The sequence below is a fragment of the Frieseomelitta varia genome, unplaced genomic scaffold (assembly GCF_011392965.1).
Source record: "Frieseomelitta varia isolate USP_RPSP 00005682 unplaced genomic scaffold, Fvar_1.2 scaffold_738, whole genome shotgun sequence".
NCBI classification, from domain to species: Eukaryota; Metazoa; Arthropoda; class Insecta; order Hymenoptera; family Apidae; genus Frieseomelitta; species Frieseomelitta varia.
Genome location: NW_025110521.1, coordinates 87,690 through 104,213, shown reverse-complemented (window position 1 = coordinate 104,213; position 16,524 = coordinate 87,690). Strand labels below are relative to the sequence as shown.

Below are 16,524 nucleotides of genomic sequence, written 5' to 3'. Positions count from 1 at the left end.
TTTGCAAATTCCAACTTTGCGAAATGCCAGTGAAATCGTGCAAAAAAAATTGAACTCGGAACAAGAGAATGAGAATCATAAGCGAACGATTAAATTGTCCAGATCAGACGAGTCTTCGGCAAAAAGTCGTTCGTTAATTAATGCGAGTGAAGGTGTTCGTTCGTTGATTAATTAATGTACGAAGCCACGGTATATCCTTGAGATGGCCAGAGACCAGTCACGAAAACAGGCATCGAGAAGTTTGCTTCCTTTCTATCGTCGGGAGGGAACCTGTTCCTTTTCGACGAATAAATCAAAGGCGAAAGCAACAATTCGAGCCGGCCGGTGAAAGCAAATTCGTTCCGTATGTCTCTGTGTATGTATCGTATCGCCAACGTCGCGACCATATTATGTTATTTCACGACAATAGACGCACGGGCAGCGCGCGTTATTATCTCGCGCTATTGCTTTTGCGCAAACATGTTAACGATAGCGCAGAGAAAAAAAATGACATCGCGCACGCCGATAAAACCCGACGGGTCAAAATACGATTTTCGCCAGTCGCTTGGCGCAAAATGTGTACGATTCTTCAGTTGTCTGTTTTTTTTTTTTTTTTTTTAATACTTTGAAGAAATTCGGTATAACATCGCGATGTTACTTACACTTTGGATATTTCATACATATTTTATCTGTACGTTCTGCGAACGCAAAAAATCGGCACGATGAATTTCAGATTTTCTTTTTTTCTTTTTTGTTTTATCTTTTACGATTTCTTAACCTCTTGAGGCCTCTGAAAATGTCACGCGATTCGAATTTGAAATTTTCGTTTTTTGAACTCTTATATAGAATCTGAAAGTTGCAGAAAAGTACAGTTCGCATACTTTACATTTATTCAATATGACATTACGATTACAATAATTAATATACTTATCTAAGAAAATCGTGAGGCAAAAGGTACATTCTTATTATTATTTCTTAATTACTGTCGTCTGAATTATAATGAGAATTATTCGGAGAATAATTAATACTTTGAATGTCTCGTTTCATATAATTTTGGGGGAATCGCCTGGAGTCCCCCGTTTCGAGGAAACGATTTTATATTCAAATAGGAACAATTTTCGCATACGTTTCTGAACCTGTTTGAATTTAAATAACGAAGTGTCTTAGATTTACATATATTTTTATTATTATATTTACATTATTATTGAAATAATAAAATTCAGCGAAATATATTACACAATTTATAAACACAAACTTGCCACTCAGAGTGTTAAAAATCTAGCGTCCTCTGTTTCACATAAAATCGACATATTTCACTTGACAAACAAACGACAGTAGAATCTCCTGTTTACGCACGAGGCACGTACATCTGTGCATTTCTCCAACGATTCAGAAAAGAAAATGCAACACGATCGATCTCCACCTCTATCTCTCGTCCTTCCTCATCGTTATCTCACCGTGTCGTGCCTGCTCACAGCGCAATGACGATTCGGTCGATTCTTCTCACAGCGCCGATCGACTTTTATTATTACGTTGATTTTATTAAAGGGAGAGAGAGAGAGAGAGAGAAAAAGGCGAGCACTGTCTCAATTGGTCACCGGGTGAATAAAATTCAGCCGAGACGTCTGGTAAAACTGGTTCTCCAAAGACCTTTGCCAGGCTACGTGTGTGCCCTCTTACCAGTTGGCCAGGCTCAGGCATGAGAAATGTGTCGCCGCCGTTTCGCATCGGGAACTGTTTTGGCGAATAATGGCGAATTTACACCATTCGCGCAAAGCACGAAGTTTCGTGTGAAAACAACTGCTCGAACAAACGAGAAGTTTCGTATTTCCTTCTTCCTCGATGATTTTTGTATTATTCTCTCTCTTTCTCCTTCGTTTTTTTTTTTTTTTTTTTTTTTTGGTTTTTTTTTTTTTCATTTTGATGTTTCTATTTATCTTACCGACACGATACTAGAATTCTTCTCGATTGTCGTTTCCAGAATGATATTTCGCTGACGTACTGTTCGCGCGTCATGAGAACGTAACTATTTATGCAGATTTTGACGTTCGTAGACGTCTGACGAAATGGATATCGTAACAACCGCGTAACTTCATTTTCTCAGAACGATGATTTTCGTAATCGTATACAAAATTTGACGAAATTTTGTACACTTACACCCGTTTAACCCCTTTGCGCTGGCAACTGATTGCGGGTAATCGTCGCTTTCTTTTTCTTTTGAACTCGTCGGTACGATATCACTGGATAGAAATTGTTAAGGAATAATAAACTTATCATTTACATCGTTTCTAAATATTTCCTTTCCATTAATATTAATTATCATTGCTTTTGTTAATAATATTATTAAACTTCTATTAATATCAAACCTCCAGTATTATTACTCGTCAATTAATCAATATTTGTTGAGTTAATAATTAGTAATAAAATGATTGACTTTACAAAAAGAAACTTGCAATTTAACCAATTGCTCTGGCAACTGATTGCGGACCATAACGAGTGACCGAACCGTATACAATAATGCGTCGTTTTCTTTTTCTTTTGAACTCGTCGGTACGGTATCACCGGATAGAAATTGTTAAGGAATAATAAACTTATCATTTACATCGTTTCTAAATATTTCCTTTCCCATTAATATTAATTGTCATTGCTTCTGTTAATAATATTATTAAACTTCTATTAATATTAAACCTCCAGTATTATTACTCGTCAATTAATCAATATTTGTTGAGTTAGTAATTAGTAATAAAATGATTGACTTTACAAAATGAAACTTGCAATTTGACCACGTTGCGCTGGCAACTGATTGCGGACCATAACGAGTGACCGAACCGTATACAATAATTCGTCGATTTCTTTTTCTTTTGAACTCGTCGGTACGATATCACTAGATGGAAATTATCAAGAAGTAATAAACTTATCATTTGTTTTGCCCGGGTTACATTTAAATATACTTGAAATTGAGAAAATGTTGCAATTTCGAATAAAAAGTTTTCGAGGTGCGTCGAACGTCATTCCAGCGCAAGAAGTTAATTGGCCGTGTGTTGCTCTTCGTTTCATTTTTCAAGTATCTAAATAATGCAATGAGTATGTAATATTTTGTCTCTCGTCTAGACAGCTTAAGAATCAACTTGGAACTATTTACAATTTAGAAATTATTGTTGGAATACGTGCATTGTGCAAGTTCCATTAGTCATTCTGTTTGATTCGTTCGTATCGTTTCAAATTTTGGAGACAAAACATTAAAGAATTAATTATACTTTCGACAGAAAGTCACAAAGATATCCTAGATAGTATCGAACGTGAATAGTTACGTCGAGGTACGATGTTCAAACACACGTTAAGTAAATTTTTTTTGTTAATTCATACACTTATCATCTGTTTTTGTAAGACTTGTATCTTCGAGCTTAACAAGTTGACGTCAAAGTGAAAAGATTGATTTCCTTGTATGTTCAGATTTCGCGTAATGTGAAATATTAAATCACACAGTAGAAGTCCATTTGTGTGAGCGAAATTTTAACTAATTGCAAGTCAGAAATAGTGTGTCTAAATCAATTTTTTGCGTATTTTGAGTATAACATATTTCGATAGGAAATCTCATAATATTTTTACGTAAAAATGATAAAATATACACATAAAAGTTCACACAAAATATGACAATAGTGTATCCTGGGAGCTGTTTTTAGATCAAAATCAATTTTTTTTTTTATTACAAATATGTGTGATTTGTAATAAGGTACAATAAAATGCATTATTACTCTCGAGACACAAGAAGATAGTTTGTAAAAACGTTTGTAAAATTCATTCAAGCAAATTACCTAAATTGCGCGAGCAACCACTAGAGCTGACTAGAGTGAAGAGCTCGTTGCTCTCCACTACTCTCTCGTCCTTGTAAATCACGCATCAGTCGCGAGTCTCGAATCATTGCAATTCGAAAGGCGAATCCTATCTTTAGGTAATGAACACACGCGTGCGTGTGTACGTGTGTACTGTCGTGAACGAGGGAACGTTTCCGTCGAACGATCCGAAACCTGTAAAACTGGATTCACCTTGCCCGTGTGCCGATACACACATCGAAATTGGAAGCTTCGTCCGCCAGCCGGCTGATATCGTCGTGTACGAGCTCTCTGCGTCTCGTGGTCGTCAGCTTTCAGGCTCGTTCGATTTCATTCAAGATCTTTGCGATATCCTCGCGAGCTCGATGATTTTTAGGGTGCGTCTCGGTCCCACGATCGAGAGGTTTTAAATTTAAACCATTTACGTCAGCGTTCGATTGATTGATTCGTGATAATAGGGCACAATTGTGAGGCTCGTTCCTCTTAACCTTCTATGGGCTGAATTTTTTTCTTAAATATAAAAAAATTTATGCAACGAAAAATCAACAATTATCAACCTATATGTGCAGGTTAAAAGAAAATTTAGTTTAAACAATTTTAAATAAATCTTATTATAATTAACTTTGAAGTAACAACAACGGTTTACAATATTTGCACTTTTGTGCATAAAAGCTCTTAAGCGTGAAATTCCATGAAACAGTTTGCACTTGGCGTTGAACATAGATGTACGTTACATTTGGAACATTTTATTTTTGGAACTTCTTTGCACTCCGACTTTTCGCAGTATCCTCTGTTGTCTGTCATCAATATTGTTATTGATTATTCCAGAGACATTATATAATTATGACGTATACGTCATCTTGTGAAAAAGCTAAAATTATTTGGTAAAATGTCGAACCTAACTTTTTCGGCGGGCTCTTTTGAGGTAGTAGTCAAGAACACAGTCATTAAAACTATCGATATATATATATATTATATAAATAATGTAATATAATATAATTATAATAGTAATAAATAATTATACCGATATATATAAATAATTATATACACACAGGATGATTCAAGTAAAATTGCACACCTAAAACAACTTTTGAGTTACGTGTCTAATGAAAAATTGGTTTTAAAGGAGGCAAAATATAAGACGTATCAATTTTTTTATTACAGATATGTGCTTCTTTGTAATAAGGAAGTAAATTGATACAATTAACACGATGATACATCTTTTTCATTGATTGCATGTTGCTTGTCGATGAAAACAACATTATAAATTATAAAACAATATAAATATTATAAATTATAGAACAACATAAATAGTATAAATATTATAAATTATAAAACAATATAAATATTATAAATATTGTAAATTATAAAACAATATTATAAATATTAAAAATGTAGTTTATTTTAGTATAAAAGGATGTTTATTTGAAGTTAGAAATTTTATTTAACGGTGACTATAAGATTAAAATTGACACTCGCTATGTTCCCTTTATACTCGCTACTCACTCACTAGATCTCGCTGTCTCTTCACTCACTGAAGACTCACAACTCTCCAACAGATTTCTCATCTGCACGAAACGTTCGTCGCTCATAGACACATGCACATACCCTTAATATTTTAAGTGCCAGATTTGGAAGACTAGAATAACCATTCCTAAGTTCCAGGTCCCAGGTCTAACTTTTGTTCTGCTAAACAGATGACACGCAGGCGAAAAATGTGAAAAAAAAAAAAATGAAAATATAGAAGAAAGGGTTAAAGAGTTTCGTAAAATATATATATATATACATATCACGGTAGCAACCTTCTCTAGAAATTCCTATTTGAATTTCAATGTACGATGTTCCATTTATAGTGTCATTTATAGCTACTCCTGTTCGTGCACGGAAATTTTCGGCTTCGGGTCGCGTAGACACGAGAAGCGTAAAACATACGTACGCCTCTCCCATTACTCTCGCGCCTAAGTTGGAAATTCATGGCAGTTGGAGGAACGAGGCGAGATCTTTGCAAACATTCGGCTTTTAGGTTGGAGATGTATGCCGCGGCTGTATTAAATTTATAACCACGTGTACGAAATGTATGTACGACACGATACGACGAAGTTGTTCCGAGGGAGAGATTTCTCTCGCATAAGACTTGCGTATCTGTTTGCCGAGAATGAAGCACGACGTTTTTCCTTTTTGCTTTTGTTTGTACAACGCAGCAGCAGGGATGACCCGCACGATGGCCCGGCGTGTGTGTACGAAGAATTTTGCAAGCATATCTTTGCTGACGAAGTGCTGAAAGTTGTTTGAAGTTCGGTGCCCGGCGAGTTACGAAAAATGTGTGTGCCGAAGACGGAAAAACAGGAGAGAACGCGCGTGGGACGGGATGGAGAAGTTCTGTAAAATTTAATTATTGTGGGCTTGACGAGGCGGCTTTGAGAGGAATAATATTGCTTCGATAACATCTACGTAGCTGTGCAATTATTACGCAACTCTTTCTACGTATAATTCTTGCGTAGTTACGCGATTCCCTTGGATTTGGTGATTATTTGACGAGTTGAGCAAGGAGTCGGAGGAAAGTGAACTCGAGAGAAGAAAATTCCAAACTGAGAAAGAGGCGTAGGAAATTAGAATTACAAGAGGAAAGGGGGGGGGAAACTTCAAAGGTAAAATAACAGTTCTGCAGATAAACAGAATTGTAAATAAGAATCTACGAATAGAATAATTCAAGGGAACAACAACAAACACAGGGAACGAAGTAATAATTGAATTATTTGCGAGTATTCTTGCGTCTACATCGTGAACAAACGTAGAGAGGATACGATTCGTATTATCGCGATAAAAAAACCCACGATTCGTGTCGATCGATACACGCGCGTTTCGCCTGTTGCTTTTCTGTCGAAACGAGCTACACTTCGGGTTGTCATAAATCAAGATCTACAACTCATCGTGACGACTGTATTACTGGATCATAAATATTGACCGTCGAAGACAGACACATTGAGAAGTGAATTCTACTTTGTCGCAGAAGAAAAAAAGAAGAAACAACGTTCGAAGAATGTATTTTACAAGTGACGAAAGCAATGGTTAAACAGTTGGATACTTCGTTACATCGCGTTAGAAGCTAGTTTCAATTAGTACTATAAAACGAATTCTCCCGAAAACTGCACAAAGTCGCTCCTACAAATTATCGTTATATTTTCAAAATGTTTCATACGGATTTCGGTATAATTATTTTTCTCTAAACGAGTTCTCGAGTCGGAACGGAATTCTTTATGTCGTACATACTAAATACTAAATCGTATATTATCCTACATGCTGAATATCACGATTTTCACGATTTTATTATCGTTTCTCTTTGATTAAAATTCGATTTAATTTGATTTTCTCAAGTTACAACAGCATGCCTGAAAAAATTAACATCTTGCGCTAGTAACCGATTGCGGACCATAACGAGTGACCAAACCGTATACAATAAGTCGTCGCTTTCTTTTTTTGAACACGTCGGTGTTGATATCGCGCTGTAGATAGAAATTATTAAGAAACATACTTAAAACTGAGAAAATGTTGCAATTTTTAGGAGAAAAGAATTCTCGACGTGCGTGGCACGTCATTCCGCCACAGCGCAAAAATCTAGCGTGAAAACCTAACCTAACCTAATGTGCCAACAGGAGGGAGAACCAATCGCGTAACAGTATCGTTGTGACCTAACCTCGTTAAAACGGACGGTGGTTGCGCAAAACGAAAACGAAATTCCTATAGAATTCTGGCACAAAGGTAATAAAATCTGGTGAATCGGCACGCATAATTATTACGCGCGTGGATACAGGCAGAGAAACGTTCCCTTTTTCGAGGAATAAGTAGCAAGATGACTGAGTAACGGTTTACGCGCGTTGCGTCCTCGGGAACTTGCTTCTGAAAACGATCAAACGGTTAAGTATGCAAGACGCGGCCACGGCCCATGAATATTAACCGTTCGGATCGATGGAACTCGACGCGGTGTTAATTATCGATGGAAGAATTCGGGGGTAATACCGAACGAATCCGGCTCACTGAAGAAAATACATCGGCCGAACAATGGACGAGGTCAATGGTTCATTGGAACGGAGCTGGAATTTATTAATACCGCGATGAACCATCAAAATAACTTAATGATTTCCTAATTTCGCAGATTCTGAACGATGTTTTGTAAAATGTGCAAATAGAATTTCGTGTTCTTTGTTCTAATCACCTGAGAAAACACATCGGCCGAAAAATAAACGGAGAACAGCAGTCGACAGTTCGTAGATGATAATTTATCAACACCAGACCCATCAACGAAATAAACTTATATTATATAATTTTCTAGAGTAGTTTCACAGATTTTAAAGATTCCAATGATTTTTTATAAAAGATAAGTTCTTCGTGTTCTTCGTTCGAGTCCATTGTGTCAAATCCATTTTTATTCGAATATATGGGCTGTTAAATTTAAAAAAAATCTCGAGCACGCGCCTATATATTTTCAGTTTTATCATCCTCGTATTTCGCTTCGTCGACCAATGAAACCACCGCGAGAATACTAATCGCACCCTCGCTCGTCGATCGCGAGCGCTCGAGGATCCTCCTCTCGGGAATTAGCTTGGCACTCGAGGATCCTCCGTCCGTCCGCGTGCTACGTGGATCGTCCAAGTTTCCATGTCCTCGACGCGAAAAAGGAAACAAAAAAAAGAAAAGAGGAGGGGGGGGGGATAAAAAAACAATTTTTCCGCGCTCCAAAGTCCCCCTCGTGCATGAACCTCGGGGTAGCGAGCGAACCCGCGGAGAACTCGATGGAGAAGAGGCTCGTAAAGTTCTCTCAGCTCTCTGTGATGCACCGAGTTACGCTCTTGCTCGCAGCTATAGTACAGCTCTTGCTTCTTTTTCTCTCTTCTCTCCCTCGTTCTCTGCCTGTCTGTCTGCCTCTGTGTGACAACCTGCACACAGAAGTCCGGCACGAAGGCGCACACGAGTGCTTTCCACGGTACGACGCCGACGGGAGCTATCGGCGACGAGAGCACGTGCTGCACGCGAGCCTCCGACCGAACGTGAGGACGATTTTGCATGAAATATGCAGGCCCCCGGTTTCTCTCCTCCGCGTCCACCGCCCCTTTTTTATTTTTCTTTTTTTCTTTCTTTTTTCCTTTTTTTTTCCTCCGTACCAAGAGAGCAACCGGCTCTATAATACACCTTTATAGATTCCAGCTTGCACGGGTTCCACGTTCCCCTCGCCGAACAGCGATTTCTCTTGCGCGAATTTTCCACGCGTGTGTCACAAGGTTCTACGAAAGTATCGCCTCTCTTTCTTCTTGGTCTTTTTTTTTAATTTAGCCCAACGGAACTGTCAGTGACACGCACGATCGATTTGTCGTACGTCTTTCCTCGTTTCCCGCGTGACGCGTTTCTTTCGAACGAGAAAGAAGTATCTCATTGTTTGATAAAGTGACGAATGTTTGTTACAGCAGCTCGATAAAGTAAACGAGGAGATTAACAAATATTTAATTGAAGAATCTGTCTCATTTCATACGCCACGTGTGTCTCCTTCGCCCTGTTCCAACTTGCACGAAAGATTCTCGTTCGATATTTTTCTCGAGGTACACCTACACCGGAACTATATATATCGCGGCTTACAGTTCCTACAATTCACAACTAAAATTGAATCCAAGTCCGCTAATACTCGATTCACCAAAAGTAATAATTGAATCACACGATTTACACTTTGTAACACTGCTTGAAGTTGTAAACAGTGATGCAAATTCAATTATTCCGTATCCACGGATTTATTATTATTACTCCAGAATAAATCGTTTTGAAAGCTAGGACATTTTCTATGTTCTATTTCTAAGACTTCAAGCTACTATCTAAAATAAAAAAAAAATCGAAAACTGTCCTGATCCCTTAAATTACAATATGAAACAATTGCACAACAATTTCCCTTCTGTTCTTCTAGCTTCGTTTGTGCCATCAGCTATCAGTCTTTGACTCTCGGTCGCATTTTCTCCTCTTTTCCCTTGTCTGTGTATCGGTTTCGGACGGTATCTCCTCTGTTCATCAGTCCAGGATATTGTCTTATGGTTTTGAACTTACGCACCCCGTGGACGGATTCTGTTATTTAACCAACAACCATGCCGACGATTCTCCTCTCTTTTTCCCTTGTCCTTTCTGCAGGTTTTCCTTGTTTGCCCCAGGCGCCACCCCTCCTCGTGTATTTCTTTTTATTTCAATCCCCAGCCTGTTCTGCTATTTCCCCGGTCTTTCCGAGGTCTTTCTTCCAACGTAGCACACCAAGGTTCCAATGCAAACTCTCGGTTTGTCATGGCCCTTTTTACCTACCAGGGCCTCTCTCTCTCTCTCTCTCTCGTTCTGTCTTGGTCTTCCAGTCCAGTCTAAGGGGAGAAAGAGGGTTTCTTTCCACGTTTCCCTCTTCCGGTCCGGTCTTTTCTCTCCCCTTTATTGGCAAGGGGTAGCTCAGCGCGCTCTCGTTTCACTAAGTTTGTCTCTCTTTCTTTCCTCGGGCCGCGACAGCAGTCCGTGAGTATCGAGAACCCTTCCTGAACGAGTGCATGAATATTTCAAACGTCCGCTTCCAGCCAACGATTCACCTTCCTGGTCATCTACTCTCGCACGGTTTTCCATTTTCCCCGCCGCAGTTCGATGATCCCGCGGAGTGAAAACGACGCTGGATATAAACACGCGCGTTAGCAGAGATCGCGAACGTGTTTCGAACGTGCACCGAGACACAATATTTCGCACACGAGATGGAATTCACTCCCAGTGTTCTTAACACATTACCTGCCAAAAACAATAAGTTCTCATTTCGACGCCGTGTTCGAGAAATTTACCACGTGTTTATGCGCTAGAAATTTATTTGTTTATTTGTGCATTTGTACGTGTTTTAGAAAAATAATTCGCGCGATGCTAAACAGGCGAATATATTTATTTATACTGGAGGAATGCAAGAATGATATAATATAATTTATTATAATTTAATTTATAATGTGTATAATATATAATATTTATAATTTAATTTATAATATTTATAATATAAATATTATAATTTAATTTAAAATATTTATAACATAATTATTATAATTTAATTTGAAATATGTATAATATATAATATATATTTATAATATATTATAATATTAATATTATATAATAATATATAATATTTGTAATATATTATAATATTAATATTATATAATATTTATAATATAAAATAATATATAATATTTATAATATATTTATAATATAATTTATTATAATGTAATTTATAATATATATGATGTAATATTTATAATATAATTTATTATAATTTAATTTGTAATACATATAATATATAATATTCATAACATAATTTATTATAATAAAAATAACTCCATACAGCGTCTATGAGAGGAAAAAACATGTCACGCGAAACGAAAGAACTGATAAGAAAAAAAGAATGATTGGCGACTCGTGTAACCACGCCACGTGTACCATTGTCGGTACACGGCTTCAAAAATATTTTAAACAGCATGCAAAGTATAGTATATTTTATATCGTTCACGAGAAACGACGAGCGTTCTCAAAATTTCGACAGATAGATAATCATCGTCTGTGCACTGATTGAGCTTCGGTTTTCGTAAAGGAACTTGTTTGATCACGATCGGATGATATTCTCTCGGTGCAATCGCAGGTGAAACCGATTCGATCTGCCAGGTGTGTCGAAAATTCGATCGTGAGCCAGGCCGAAGGCGGGGAAGGCCTTTCAAAAGAAACACGGTTTGCGTCAGCCGATACCGTTAAGCTGATTTTCGGATGATCATTAGTCGACTGTGCTGTTAGAATCATCAAATAACTTTGCACAGAGGTAGCGGTGTGTCTCTAAAGCCAGGTGAGCAAAAATCTTCGAAACAAATTGTATATTCCACAGTCGTGAAACGTGGCTGGAAGTCGATCGATGGTTCCTGTTCGAAGCTGTTCGCTCGGGCATAAAACAAGTCGATCCGCCTGAGAGAAAATTTTCTCTCCTCGGCTGGTGTTTGACGACTGACGTTTGTTTAATTGAAATCGGAACACGTATACAATTATATTTTCATTTCCTTGTCTGTTTTATTTTTCTTCGCCAGTGTCTATTCTGTACAGTGTAATTTCGTTGCGAAATATTTACACTTTTCTTAGCAGGTTAGAGAATGGTAATGATTTTAATAATTAATTTCGAGGATTTCGACAATCTTGAATTTTTATATCTGTTTGGCTGTGTGTTAAGATAAACAATTAGATAATCCTCGACTTAACAATTCGCAATTTACAAATTCTTCGCAACTAGAGGTCAAAATCTGTGGTGTAATTGTTAAAATGAAATTCGAAATGAAATTTGACTTCTGATACTGAATTTTTACTGATGCTGAAAGATCGTACAGCGAGGTAAGAAAAATATATAATTTGCAAAACAAAATGTTTTGTTCATTACAGCGGTACTATTTATTGCTCAGTAGTTTTAATACTCTTGTACTATAAAAATTTAAACTATAAGCTACAATTTAACTAACTCTAAATTAAATATAAATATTAAATAATTTAACTATAAATTAAATATAAATATTAAATAATTTAACTAACTATAAGAATTTAATATTGCAAAAAGCATGAACATAGAACCTGGTGTGAAAACATTTCACTGAGAATTGAAGGTGGCACCAATACTTGTTGCAATCAGTACACATTCGAACAATCTTATTTATTTTTGCTTTAAATTGCAGTGCCACCCGACAAAATTCTAAATGTAACATTACCGTAATTTCCTTGCAAATCATCTGATAATAAATTAAATTGCATCGTTCTGCTCTCGCTGTTATACTATAGTATAAAATATGACAGTATCCCCACCATCACTCTCTTACCACGCTTTCTAACTTTTCTAAAATCAAATTTTCCAAGAGTGGCCTCGCGCGTGAAATTTCTTTTCTTTTCTATTTCTATTTCTGAAAATGAACCGCGCGTTAACTCCGTTAACTCGCCCTTCGGCGAGATATAATACTCTCCATTCACGCGGCAACGTGTCTTTAATATTCATTGCAATTTGCAAGTCTCCCCAACCACCATTGATAAATACGAGGCGTTTTAATCGATGCGTCTATCGCCTGAATGTCTCTCTCTCTCTCTTTATTGGCAACATGCGAGTCTTCTCTCGCACGCCTGTGTGAACTTTTACGTAGACGATCATCGCGAGTGACAAGCGATATCCAGCGAATGGCGGCGATCGATTAAAAGTCGATTAAAAGTAACCTCGCTCTCGATTAATCGCGCCGGCTTGTTGATCGCTTGTCGAAAAACACGCGTAGGCACTCGGATCTTATTGTCGTACGCTCGCTCAATTTCGAGGTGTTGTCGTATTAATGAAACTTCAGAATGTTTCATCTAGCGTAACATCAACCGTGAAAGGTTCCTGTAAGATACCTATAATAACCTAAACGAAATTTTATGTCGATTATCTTGTAATTTATACATGTACGTATTTTATAGTTTCCTGAGCAACTGTGCACGGGCTCATTTTGTCAATCAGTGTATGCAAATATCCTTTCGTTACTAAAACTATCAATCGATAAAGCAGTTTCAATCCTTATATTTAATTGTATCTAATAATTTCGTGTATTGCAGTAGTCGTGTAATAATGACCAAACTGTTTTCGTTGACTTTGACGATTTTATCAAGAAAGAAAAAGAAAAAAGAAAAGTATTTCCATGGTGCAAACGACTTTTAACCAAAAGTGATTATATTCAATTTGCATATTCGATTATGTTGTATCTAATAATTATATTTTTCTATTACATTTAATATGTTATAATAGTCATATAATAGTGATCAAACTGTTCTCCGTTTTCAAACTGAAAATTTTATTCAGAAAGAAAAGGGTATTCCCATAGCAGAAGCGACTTTTAATCAAAAAATTCTTATATTCAGTTTGTATTTTTATTCAATTTGCATATCCGATTATATTATATCTAATAATTATATTTTTTTATTATATTATGACAATTATATAATATATTATTATTAAATATTATATAATATATTATGTATATTTATATATATAATTATATATATTATATAATATATTATTATTAAATATTATATAATATATTATGTATATTTATATATATAATTATATATATTATATAATATATTATTATTAAATATTATATAATATATTATGTATATTTATATATATAATTATATATATTATATAATATATTATTATTAAATATTAAATATATATTTTATTATATCTGGCAATTATATTTTTTTATTACATTTAATATATTATAATAATTACATAATAATCAAACTGTTCTCTTCAAACTGAAGATTTTATTCAGAAGAAAAATTGTATTTTCCATAGCAAAAGCGACTGTTAATCAAAAGTGATTATATTCAATTTCTATTTTTAGTCAATTTGTATATTTGATTATATTATACCTAATGATTATACTTTTTTATTATATTATGATATAATAATATAATATATTAAATAACTTAAATATTACATATTAAATATTATTACATATTACATATTAAATAATTATATGTTTTATTATACCTTTACAATTATATTTTTTTATTATATTTAATATATTATAACAATCACACATAATGATGATCAAACTGTTCTCTTCAAACTGAAGATTTTACCCAGAAGAAAAATTGTATATTTCCATAGCAGAATCGACTGTTAATCAAAAGTCATTATATTTAATCATATTTTTCAAACTGTTCCCCGTCTTCGAACTGAAGATTTTATCCGAAAGAAAAAAAAAAAAGAAAAAGGGTATCTCCATAGCTGGAGGCGACCTTTAATCAAAAATGACTTACACCGACCGGCTCCCTCCGTATAAAAGCAAATTGACGATGCGCGGTCGTGGTCGTTAATTATCGCGGAACGGATGAGTATAAAGAGGGTAGAAAACATGCTTATCGATCGTTTTAGTCGAGACGCTTCTCAGATCGTCTTTCCGACGCGATTACCCCTTTCGTGATATCCTGTTATCCTGTCTTATCTTGCGAGATCGTCCGATCGATCGCGACTCCAGTCTCTCTCCGGTGGTTTTCGTCGTCTCGTAGACGCCAACCGCCTCTCCTCGCCGATGAGAAGTGTCTCGTTGCACGTCGTTACGCTGCCACGTCTTTTCACGTCACATGGAGGTGGGCGTATGTATTTGTGTGTGTATGTGTGTGTGTGTGTGTGTTGTGACTTCGTGATAAATTCTCCCTTTTGAATTTTGCTCTTGTTGGCCACGCGAGATTTTACGGTGTATTAATTCCTGTCAGTGTCGGTCGTGTTCTCTCGTCGTTGGAAGAAAAAGTTCTTCTATTTTTTTGGAACCGTTATCAGTCATTTGCACGGAAGTTGCTTCTGCAGTTTTGTAATTTTACTCGCCTCGTCGCTTTTCCGAAAATTTGTCAATCGATGTTAATTCGATTTTTCGAATCGTTCCGTAGGTTACTTTTGTCAATCGTTGAAATTGCACCGAATTTTGTGTACGTTGAAAATAAAACGTACGTGTTAATAATACTTTAAATACTAATATTGTTTCGTTTCAATTTCCTGTTTCATCGGATGTGAAACATTGACAGTATCTATTTACCGTGGAATCTAGACTTCTATTTTATTCGTACTCTACTTCAAACAAAAGGGGAATGTGAATTCGAGGGAAGATGTTTAAGAAATCATCTACAGAACGTTAAACGGAATTCATTATTCTCTGATCGCTTTTATACGCTATAGCTGTCGCGTGTGTGTAGGTCGTGCATCTGGAGGTCTGCTCATGAAAAAGGTATGTACGAATGTCACCTGCGACCACGTGTGTGACATTTGCATGCTCCCCGTGGCAAGGAAATGGAGCAATTTTTCACATGAATGCGTTCGTAAGCTTATCGCGTAGACAGAGACTCCTCAGTTACACGAACAAAATTCATTAGCTCTGAAAATTGAATTTATCGTCGTCGATATTATCATTTTATTGAATATTTTTCGACAGCGCTCGTTTCCTGTGAAATTTATTGCTGCTGGAAAACGTCAAACAGCAAACCAAAGGTTAAAACCGAGTTAAGGCCAGTTCCTTATAAAAAGTTTGCAAATTAACAAGAGTGCATGTCGAAACGTAATGCTTTCCGATCGATAAATTTATAATTTTTCCTGAATGAAATTTTCAACATTCAGACACGCGCGTGTATAACTTTCGAGTTGCGATACGTTTCTCTAAAACCACGAAAAAAATTCTTTCTTTAAATTAAGTAATATTTAATGCACGATATTAATATGTTGTTGCAAGTATTAAATAGATATCAGCATTTGATTTGTGACATTAATATATCCAGTAACTTGTAAATGTATTTCAATTTACAATATTGATATTTTCACGATGAATTATGATGATAAAATATGATCAAGTAATAATACAGTACAACCTAAATTATGATTACGGTATTCGTGTCAGAAAAAAATTCATTTTAATATTCAAAAAAATCCACTATACTTAGTACTAAATATCACATCGGATTGATTTATGACAACACGTTGCTACATCATCAATTAAACACAAATATTTGACTTGCGTTTTTAATATAAACAATAATCAATATAAATGTATTTAAATTTGCAATTTTGATATTTTCACGATGAATTATAATGACAAAATATAGTCAAGTAATGCAGTAACAACGTAAATTATGA

General features: G+C 35.7%; 1 protein-coding gene and 1 long non-coding RNA gene across 3 annotated transcripts in view; both read left to right on the top strand.

Annotated features, from left to right (window-relative positions):
- The window catches only part of LOC122535569 (RNA polymerase II elongation factor Ell), a 187,878-nt gene that overhangs the window by 91,055 nt on the left and 80,299 nt on the right, over window positions 1-16,524 (top strand). The gene's annotated exons all lie outside the window — the stretch shown is intronic.
- LOC122535570 overlaps window positions 5,727-16,524 on the top strand; it is a 17,357-nt gene continuing 6,559 nt past the window's right edge. Inside the window, exons 1-2 of the long non-coding RNA XR_006308203.1 lie at window positions 5,727-5,887; window positions 8,826-8,830. This is a non-coding gene — a long non-coding RNA (uncharacterized LOC122535570). The remainder of the gene's footprint in view (window positions 5,888-8,825; window positions 8,831-16,524) is intronic.